The sequence below is a fragment of the Salvelinus alpinus genome, chromosome 34 (assembly GCF_045679555.1).
Source record: "Salvelinus alpinus chromosome 34, SLU_Salpinus.1, whole genome shotgun sequence".
NCBI lineage: Eukaryota > Metazoa > Chordata > Actinopteri > Salmoniformes > Salmonidae > Salvelinus > Salvelinus alpinus.
In genome coordinates, this window is record NC_092119.1 from 19634309 (window position 1) to 19645550 (window position 11242).

Consider the following 11242-nt stretch of genomic DNA (forward strand, 5'->3'; position numbering starts at 1 on the left):
TCCAATCCGTTGAAGGAGAAGATGGGAACCAGCTGAAATGTTGCTCCCACGTGGACAGGCTTCTTAGCAAGCTTCCAGTGTACCTCAGAGACAGTTTCATTGAACATTGTTTGAACAAGGGCATCCTGAAAGAGGGCTCGAGAAGCACCTATGCTCTCAGAGACCTGGCCGCATGGTTGGAGGTGAAGGCAAAGGCGAAGAGCATCGCTCACCAGGCCACAATCTCAGCCATAGCCACCGGGGGAAGGAAGGAGTTTGAACGCCAGGGGGGACAGAAAAGGCCAAATCCCACTACCATGTACTTAAATAGTGAAGCCGGGGAGGAACCCGGGAAGAAGACCCCTCTCAAGAGCAAGAACATCAAATTCCAGCCTTACTGCCCATATTGCAATAGTAAGGGGCACTTCCTTGGCTCATGCCCCAGGGTAAAAAAGCTCACTCAAACTCAATTGAAGGCCTGGATCACTTCAGGCGAGCGATGCTACAAGTGTGCCCGAAGCCATAAGGCGGAGACCTGCACATTGAGGAAACCCTGCAATCGCTGTAAGGAAATCCATCTCGCCGTGTTGCATGATGTAATTCCCCAAGCACAGAAGGAGCAGAGTATGCTCATGGTAGGAGCTGCAAAGGAGCTGTACCTCGACCAGCAGAACCGGTCTCCAAGGGTCATGTTGAAGGTGGTCAAGGTCACTCTGCAAAGTGAAGGGAGAAGCATTGATACATTCGCCGTTCTAGATGATGGGTCAGAAAAAAACGATCATTCTCACGGCGGCCACCCATCAGCTTAACCTGGAGGGGACCCCTGAGACCCTTAATCTCAGAACGGTGCGACATGTTGTTATCCAAATGAAAGGCTCTGCTGTGACCTTTAGCATTTCACCTTCAGGAAACAGGGACGTGACCTATAACATCACCAATGCCTTCACGGCAGATGGCTTGAATCTCGCGGAGCACTCCTGCCCGGTAAGTGTTCTACAGAAACAATATCCTCATCTATGAGGATTGCCTCTTCCTAACCTGGCCAGAGTAGCGCCACTTATCCTGATTGGGTCAGACCACCCACATCTCGTGACCCCGACTGAGCCTATACGACCTGGACCAGAAGGAGGGCCCATTGCTGTCCATACATCCTTGGGTTGGGCTGTGCAAGGTCCAGCCCATCTACTTCTCTCCACCCAAGCTGTACAGTCACAGCAAGTCCTCTTCACCAGAAGCAATCCAGCTCCATCCCCCTGTGCAGCCACTGACCTCCTTCGGAATGTAGAGATGCTCTGGAAGATGGACACCTTCTCCAACCGGAAGCTACAGGAGGTCACCCGCTCGAAACCTGACTCCTATGCATTAGACCTCCTGGAGAAGCGCACCACCACCACTGAACTGGATGGCGTTCAGAGGTACGCGACCCCACTGCTACGGGTACCCAACCATCCTCCTCTGGCAACCACAACACGGGCTGTTTTCCCACTACTGCGTGGAATGGAGCGACTCCTGGTGAAGAATCCTGAGCTTGCTGTAGTTCATAACCGGGAGATTCATAACCTTGTGAAGGCAGGCTATGTCACAAAAGTGACCGCTCATGAAGAGGGAAACCCACTCAGCGAATCCTGGTATCTCCCTCACCATGTTATCCAGCAACACGGTGGGAAGTACCGACTTGTCTTCAACTGTTCATTCCAAGCTGCTGGTCAAAGCCTGAATGACTGTCTACTCCCCGGACCAACCTTAGGTCATTCCTTGCTCGGTGTACTTCTCCGGTTCCGGCAGCACTCTACAGCCATCAGTGGAGACATCAAAACCATGTTTTATCAGATTCGTCTACTGCCTTCCCGACACCACACTGCTCCGGTTCATATGGCGAGATATGGAACGAGACGCAGAGCCCACCATCTATGAATGGCAAGTACTCCCATTTGGCACCACCTGCAGTCCTTGCTGTGCCATATACGCTCTGCAGAGACACGCACGGGAGCACCCAGACAGTGACCCAGAAGTATGGGATTCAGTGGAAAATGCCTTCTATGTGGATAACTGCTTACAGAGCATCCCATCCACGGCTGAAGCGAAAGCACTCCTTGATAAAGTACGGAATCTCCTGTCCAAAGGGGGATTTGAGGTCCGACAGTGGGCGAGTAACAGAGCGGAGGTTATCCAGCACCTCCCGCCACAAGCCAGGTCCAGTAGCAGTGAACTATGGCTATCGCAGTCTAGCGCTAACCCACAAGAGCCCACTCTAGGACTGAGATGGAGCTGCATACCGGATACCCTTGGGTACAAGCAACGCTTAGCCCTGAGTACCGAAACCCCCACTCTGCGCACCATCTATCAGACACTGGCCAGTCAATACGATCCCCTTGGGTATATCCTGCCATACACAACCCGGGCCAAAGTCTTAGTCCAGGACCTGTGGCAGACCAAGAGGGACTGGGATGAACCGATCCACCCGGCTGACCTAGTGGAACGATGGATCTGTTGGGAAACAGAGTTATCGGAGCTCTCTGAAGTCCAAATGCCAAGATGTTATGTACCACCCTGTGCTGGCCAACTGGGATCGTGCCTGGAACTGCATGTGTTCTGTGACGCTTCAGAGCGAGCTTATGGGGCGGTTTCCTATCTAAGAGTGGAGGATAAGGCAGGACACACCCATGTCTCCTTTGTCATGGCCAGGTCCAGGGTCGCACCCAAGAAGCAGTTGTCAATGCTCAGTGCTGCCCTTTCCGGAGCCCAGTTGGCCTCTACCTTGCGAGCCGAGCTCACCTTGCCAATCCAAAGGGTCATCTACTGGAATGATTCGACCACTGTATTGACCTGGCTCACATCGGAGTCCTGCAGGTATAATGTGTTCGTCGGAACTCGCATTGCGGAAATCCAAGACCTAACAGAAGTCCAGGACTGGAGGTATGTTGATAGCATAAACAATCCTGCTGATGACGTTACTCGCGGTAAACCCCTTAAGGAACTGGCTCAACCCCATCGCTGGAGCTTGGGACCACCATTCTTGTCCCAACCAGAGAACGAGTGGCCAACAGCCCCCAGGCGTGCGGCTCCTCCGCAACCAACTGAAGCTCATGAGTTAAGGAAGTCCGCCCAATGCTACAGCATCTCTACGGAACCAACAACAGCTCTCCCTGACCTAGCACAATCCTAAACACTGCCGGATCTGATCGCCGCCACAAACCAGACCTCAGATGGGGTGGCTTCTATACCCACCTCCCTCGCGGCAGAGACACTACTCCTCCAGCATGCATAAGCAGTTAGCTTCCACCCAATTATCCTTGACTCCAGACACCCTCTTACCAGGCTCCTCATCAAGAGTTATGATGAGAGGCTTCTCCACCCAGGGCCAGAGAGGGTCTATGGGGAGATGAGGCGGAAGTACTGGATACTTGGAGGACGAGGAGCCATTCGTAAGCACCAATACGCCTGCGTAGAATGTCAGAGATGGCGGGCCGGAGCCACTGTGCCCAAAATGGCAGATTTACCCCCTGCTTGCTTGCGCCTCCTCAAACCACCCTTCTGGTCAACAGGAGTAGATTGCTTTGGCCCCTTGACGATCAAGCTAGGTCGTCGAGTGGAAAAGCGCTGGGGCATTCTATTCAAGTGTTTGACGACTAGGTGTGTCCACCTGGACCTACTGGAGAGTTTGGATACTGAAGCCTTCCTCATGGCCCTACGGCGGTTTATCTCCCGACGGGGGAAACCCTACGAGATCCTGGCTGACAGATGCACAAACTTCAAGGCAGGAGAAGCCAGGTTGGAGGAAGCCTTCCAAGCCATGGAACCCAGCCTCCAGGATCAGCTGATGGACCAACAAATCTTATTCAAATTTAACCCTCCAGGAGCTCCTCATTTTGGAGGAACATGGGAGCGAGAGATCAAATCTGTAAAGACGGCCTTACGAGTCGTCCTGGGGGACCAAACTGTCACTGAAACTGTCTTGCGGACCGCCCTGATAGAGGTGGAAGGGATATTGAACTCCAAACCCTTGGGATATCTCTCTGCAGACATCGCTGACCCTGATCCAGTTACACAGAATATGCTCTTGATGGGACGCCGAGATGCGTCCCATCCCATCTGCGTCCTCGTATGCTGATACCAACCTCGTTGGCAGACGCCGGTGGCGACACAGCCAGATCTTGGCTGACCATTTCTGGGTCCGATTCATTCGGGATTACCTACCAAGACTACAGCACAGAGGGAAATGGCGGAGAGAAATGGCCAGCCTGGAAACTGGCCAAGTAGTAATGATGGTGGACCCTCAGCTGCCTCAAGCCTCCTGGCCGGTGGGACGTATCACTAAGACCATGCCTGGGACCGATGGTCGCGTTAGATCAGTGGAGATCCAGGTAAAGAACCGGACATATATCCGGCCAGTTGCTCGACTAATTCCTCTCCCTGAGATGACGGAGGACGGGGAGCAATGAGCCTTTTTGAGGAGTGTGGAATTTAATAAATGTCCAGGGTGGCTGTAGAAAAGGCCCATGGAGTTGTTGGAATAATCCTTTAATTCATGGCCACTTACTCAGCTGGGCCAGGGGCCCTTTAATTAGCTCAGGTGGCAATGACCGACAGATCTCATCCACATAAAAGGAGGAAAACGCCATCGCCTGATCTCGCTGCTTTCTCTTCCTTAACTCTGTCTGCTCCAGAAGTTCTGTGCGTCCATGAATCCACGTAAGTCCACCGACTCAGTTCAGATGAAAGGTAACAATCTGTTGCGATCGGGAGAGTGGGCCATCAGTTATTGTTTATAGTTATTACCGCGGAGCGCGGATTCGAGCGCACGCTTCAAACATATGGTGTAATGTGATTTGTCAATGATCGCGGCCCTACGGATCCTCATAGGCCAATTATGCAATCAATATGGTTAATATGTAATTAAATTAATTGGCCTATGAGGATCCATAGCGCCGCGATAATTTTAAAAAGAGGGTCCAGCTGATTTGTACGGGTTCAGGTTTTGCAGCTCTTTCAGAACATCTGCTATCTGGATTTGGGTGAAGGAGAAGCTGGGGTGGCTTGGGCAAGTAGCTGCGGGGGGTGCGGTGCTGTTGACCGGGGTTCGGGTAGCCAGGAGGAAAGCATGGCCAGCCGTAGAGAAATGCTTCTTGAAATTCTCGATTATCGTGGATTTATCAGTGGTGACAGTGTTTCCTAGCCTCAGTGCAGTGGGCAGCTGGGAGGAGGTGCTCTTGTTCTCCATGGACTTTACAGTGTCCCAAAACTTTTTGGAGTTAGAGCTACAGGATGCGAATTTCTGCTTGAAAAAGCTATCCTTTGCTTTCCTGACTGACTGCGTGTATTGGTTCCTGACTTCCCTGAAAAGTTGCATATCGCGGGGACTATTCGATGCTAGCGCAGTCCGCCACAGGATTTTTGTACTAGTCGAGGGCAGTCAGGTCTGGAGTGAACCAAGTGCTGTTCTTAGTTCTACATTTTTTGAAAGGGGCATGCTTATTTTAGATGGTGAGGAAATTACGGTGGCAGCTACTCGGTGGCAGCTAGCTAGCTGTGATGATCAGGAGTAATGGTCCAGGGCTTACGGCAGGAATCCGGTGTTGTAGTGGAGAAAACTGTCCGATACTGGCAGGCTGGCAGGTATTATACAGGCTAAAAGAGGCTGGTGTCTGTGCAAAAGGTAAAGGAGTGCAGTGGCTAACAATGACTAAATAGCTAGTAGCTAATTAGCTGGTTAGCTCCTGATGGCTAGCTTCTGATGGAGGTTCTGGCTATTGCCGGAAGGTATATTTAATTTAAAAATGTAAAAAGAGATTGAAAATAATTTGAAATATATACAAAAAAGATGAAAAATACAAAATGTACACGGGAGAATGACAAACAACGTCTGCACTGCTACGCCATCTTGGAACCAAAAAAGATGCAAGTTTTCCACGTTTATGTTTCTTCTCTGTAGTTTTGCCTGACTGTCACTTTTTCATGTTATGATTCCTTTTGTGCTTTATCATCTGAAACAGGCAGACATTGTTTGACATCGTTTTAGAGTGACTGAAAAGACAGGTTCTCCACAAGCAAGATCTGTTCTTCAGCAGTGTCTCTATGCAATGCTTCAAGTCAAACGTGCAGATGATCAGTCTGAGGCTGAATGGGTGGAAGTACTACTGAATTATGTTCTACTCCTTTTTCAAATGCAAATATGGTCTATACAGTGAGAGTGCATGCTAATAATAAGAATTGCACCTTGCCTAAGATAATAATTTGGAGTTTTCAGATTGACAGAGGGATGATGGTATATATCTGCTTTTTCAAAGAGGACAGAGGACATTATCCCCAAAATGGGTAGGTGTTCAGCTTTTCCAGTTTTGGACAATAATGCAATAATGCACCTACCTAGGCTTCGCAAGACTGTGAACAGTAAATGTTACTGTTCTTCAATGAATCGTAAAGCAGTATTGCTACTGAGTGGTTATTAATCACTTTGCTATACTATACTCTACAGCGAACACTCTGCTCAACTTGAAACTGTGTGAGGCTGACTCTGGGAATTATGTGTCAGTGCTGGACCTGCCTGGGAGCGTTCTCATCGTGCCTCAGGCTACACTGGGAGGCAAGGCCAAAGGGAAGGGCATGCAGTACTACAATAACATTGGGAAAGAAGAGGGCCTGCAGCTGTATTCTAACTTTGTCTCCTTCTTTGAGAAGGAACTGGCTTTGACCAGTAAGAGTAGTGAGACTGCAACCATCATCAAACATGGAACTTATGGGAACAGACAAGTGCTGAAGCTGGATACCAACGGACCATACACACACCTGATGGAGTTTTGAAACTTCCAATATTAATTACATTTCACATTGAATGACCAATTGCACTCTTGTACCTGAAATGGTGGTACTGTATGCGTAGATCTAATAGTTTTTATTATAAGGTGTGTGTTTGTATCAAGTTCTTTTGTTAAATTATAAAAATTTAATACGATAATGAAGTCAAAAGAAAGTCTGAACTCAACTGAAATATTTGTTTTGACATCCATGTTGCAATTTGTGAATTGGTTTATGAATGGAAACTTGGGACATCTAGTGGGAATTTATAAGCACTGCACCAGCAACACAAAAATATAAATGCAACAGTTACAGTTCATATAAGGAAATCAGTCAATTGAAATGAATTCACTAGGCCCTAATTTATGGATTTCACATGACTGGGAATACATATATGCATCTGTTGGTCACAGATCCCTTAAAAAAAGGGAAGGGGCGTGGATCAGAAACCAGTCAGTATCTGGTGTGACCACCATTTGCCTCATGCAGCGTGACACATCCCCTTCACATAGAGTTGATCAGGCTGTTGATTGTGGCCTGTGGAATGTTGTCCCACTCTTCTTCAATGGCTGTTGCTGGATATTGGCGGGAACTGGAACAATCTGTCGTACACGTCAATACAGAGCATCCCAAACATGCTCAATCGATGGTGACATGTCTGGTTACATTAAATTCTCTGGCAACAGCTCTGGTGGACATTGCTGCAGTCAGCATGCCCATTACAGCCTCCTTCAACTTGAGACATCTGTGGCATTGTGTTGTGTGACAGTGGACAAAGACACGGTGGTTGGAACCAAACATCGTAAATTTGGACTCGAAGACCAAAGGACAGATTTCCACTGGTCTGTCCATTGCTCGTGATTCTTGGCCCAAGCAAGTCTCTTATTATTATTAATGTCCTTTAGTAGGGTTTTTTTTGCAGAAATTTGAACATGAAGGTCTGATTCACGCAGTCTCCTCTGAACAGTTGATGTTGAGATGTGTCTGTTACTTGAACTCTGTGAAGCATTTATTTGGGCTGCAATCTGAGGTGCAGTTAATTGACGATTTCTGAGGCTGGTAACTCTAATGAACTTATTCTCTGCAGCAGAGGTACCTCTGGGTCTTCCTTTCCTGTGGCGGTCCTCATGAGAGCCAGTTTCATCATAGCGCATGATGGTTTTTGCGACTGCACTTGAAGAAACGTTCAAAGTTCTTGAAATTCTCCGTATTGACTGACCTTCATGTCTTAAAGTAATGATGGACTGTTGTTTCTCTTTGCTTATTTGAGCTGTTCTTGTCATAATATGGACTTGGTCTTTCACCAAATAGGGCTATCTGAATACCTACCCTACCTTGTCACAACACAACTGATTGTCTCAAACGCATTAAGAAGGAAAGAAATTCCACAAATTAACTTTTAACAAGGCACACCTGTTAATTGTTAAATAACACCTGTTAACACCTGTTAAATAATAATGTCCAGTTTCTTCTACTTCTTTGAGACTTGTGCTGTACAGTTTATAACTGTGGCAATGAACGCAACAAAATACACATTTTTAACACACAGGGTATCTTTTGTCTGGTAGCAAACATTTACTACAGGCTGTGGTGTATCCACTACCATCTCTTCACTAGCATCTCTTGTTTTCTAAATGATTTTAATCGCCTCCTAAAAAGAAAATTCAATTGTCCGCTCTTACTTTTGCCACCTCAATTTCCTTCACCCTTACAGGGCACTCCAGGAACTCAGGATCATGATCCCCACCACAATTACAACACCGTCATCCTTCTACACACCGTTCTTCAGTATACTCTGTTCGTCTGCACACACTTGAAACATGGCCAAATCCTTTACAATTCTTACAATGCAGTGGTTTGGGGAAGAAAGCTCTTACAGTGTATCTTACATAACCAAGCTTCACATGTGTAGGTATTTGCTCTTTATCAAAAAACAACAGGACCGACAGACTTTCTTCTTTTTCTCTATTCACCCAGCGAGTCAGACGCCAGGCACCAAACACACCAGGAATTATCTTCAGGTATTCAACCTGAACATCTGTCTTCACCCCTGAGATGACTCCTTTCACAGGTTTTCTACTCCGAAGTAAAAAACACAAAACTTCTGTTGTCCGGATTAGAGCTGTGGCGTTCACAACATTTCGTCAGCATATGATTGTCAAGCAAATAACAAACACATTTACACATGACTGGGAAGGCGCACTTGAGGGAGAGTGCGAGAAGCAGGCACAGGACGTACCTGACTGGGAAGGTGCACTTGAGGGAGAATGCGAGGAGCAGGCACAGGATGCTGTGCCTGGACTGGGCACCAACACAGAAGAAGGCTCTGGCCTAGGAGCTGGACTGGACGCCGTGCTCAGACTAGGCATTGGCGCAGGGAAAGGCTCCGGCCATGGAGCTGGAGGTTCCGGACCGTTGACCGTCTCAGGAGGTTCCGGACCGTTGACCGTCTCAGGAGGTTCCGGACCGTTGACCGTCTCAGGAGGTTCCGGACCGTTGACCGTCTCAGGAGGTTCCGGACTGTGAAACATTGCCGGAAGCTCTGGACTGGGAACTGTCGCCGGAAGCTCTGGACTGGGAACTGGCGCCGGAAGCTCTGGACTGGGAACTGTCGCAGGAAGCCTGGTGCGTGGGGCCGGCACTGGTGGTACCGGACTGGTGACATGCACCTCAGGGCGAGCGCGAGGAGCAGGCACAGGATGCACCGGACTGGGAAGGCGCACTGGAGGCCTAGTGCGTGGAGCCGGGACAGGTGGCGCCCGACTGGTGACACGCACTTCAGGGCGAGTGCGGGGAGCAGGCACAGGACGTACCTGACTGGGGACACGCACTTCAGGGAGAGTGCGAGGAGCAGGCACAGGACGTACCTGACTGGGGACACGCACTTCAGGGAGAGTGCGAGGAGCAGGCACAGGACGTACCTGACTGGGAACACGCACTTCAGGGAGAGTGTGAGGAGCAGGCACAGGACGTACCGGACTGGGGACACGCACTTCAGGGAGAGTGCGAGGAACAGGCACAGGACGCACCGGACTGGGGACGCGCACTTCAGGGAGAGTGCGAGGAGGAGACACATGACGTACCGGACTGGAGAGGCGCACTTGAGGCCAGAAGTGTGGAACCGTCACAGGTTGCACCAGACTGCTAACCAGATCCTCTGGTCAGATGTTGAGCAGAACACACTTGCACAACATCTCTCTCATCTCTCTCTCTCCCAACTTCACCATTGCCTCCCTGACAGTCTCTGGCTCTTCTCTCTTCTGCTCAGTCGCCAGCTCCATGTGCTCCCCCACCCAAAAAAACTTGGGGTTGTCCTTGGGCTTTCTGTAGCCTTGAACCCTGTCGTCGTCGCTGTCCTCCATTATCTCCTTCCGATGTCCAGAAATCCTTCACCTGGTGAACACGCTGCTTGGTCCTGGTTTGATGGGATATTCTGTCACGTTCGCTGGAATAAATGTTGGACCAAGGCGCAGCGGATGTTGAGTTCCACATTATTTATTAGAAAGTGAAACTAAGCAAAGACAAAAACAAATAAACAATAAACTAACAACGAACTGTGACTACAGCGATGCTACGTGCACTAACTCAAAACACAATATCCCCTCAACACAGGTAGGAAAAACAGCTACTTAAATATGATCCCCAATTAGAGACAAAGATTACCAGCTGCCTCTAATTTGGAATCATACAAATCACTAACATAGAAAATAAACTAGAACACCACATAGAAATAAATAAACTAGATCACCCCCAGTCACGCCCTGACCCACTTCACCATAGAGAAACAATGGTTCTCTATGGTCAGGGCGTGACAATTTGCTTAGAATTCTGTGGCATTATTTTCCATTATTTTATAGTATGAAGAATACTATTGAATAAAGCTGAATAAAATAAAAAAAATTCTCCAAATGATTTGAGGGAGAGCGCACATGTGGCTATTCTGTGTTGAGCGTTTAACAAAGAAATTAACGTTTCTTCTAAAAAGGTTGGGCTATATGTTATGATTTTGAATACATTGTAAGGTTGCATGATGCAACTCTAATGATGATTTGAAAAAGGTTGCTTGAAAGGCATGAGCTCTACTTTGTTTTTTCCCAGGCTGTACACACTTCATTAGTCTCTCATTCCCAATTTGACAAGCACTTGATCATGTTTAGAATTTCATGGCGAGCATCCCCTTTGTGGCCGTAATGCACCCTAAAAATATCCATGCCTTTTGCGGCCAGCGACATTTGTGCCCTTCCCCATCATGTGATCGGGTCTTTCTCACAGGTTACAAGTGAAGACAGACACATCTGGGACGCAACTGCGTCCTTATCCAATTCCGAGGTGCATATTGAAGATATTGGAAGAACTGTCAACAAATACTTTTTGTCAGCAAACATGATGAATAGGCCTAACGAACAGCAAAAGCACTAGCCTATGTCAATCTACCATCCCCCATAGTACAAAAGTAGACCTATTCTGT

General features: G+C 48.3%; 1 pseudogene; it reads left to right on the forward strand.

The window, feature by feature from the left end:
- Positions 1–4244: 4244 nt before the first annotated feature.
- LOC139563759 (D-aminoacyl-tRNA deacylase 2-like) lies at positions 4245–6780 on the forward strand (annotated as a pseudogene).
- The last annotated feature ends 4462 nt before the right edge of the window (positions 6781–11242 follow it).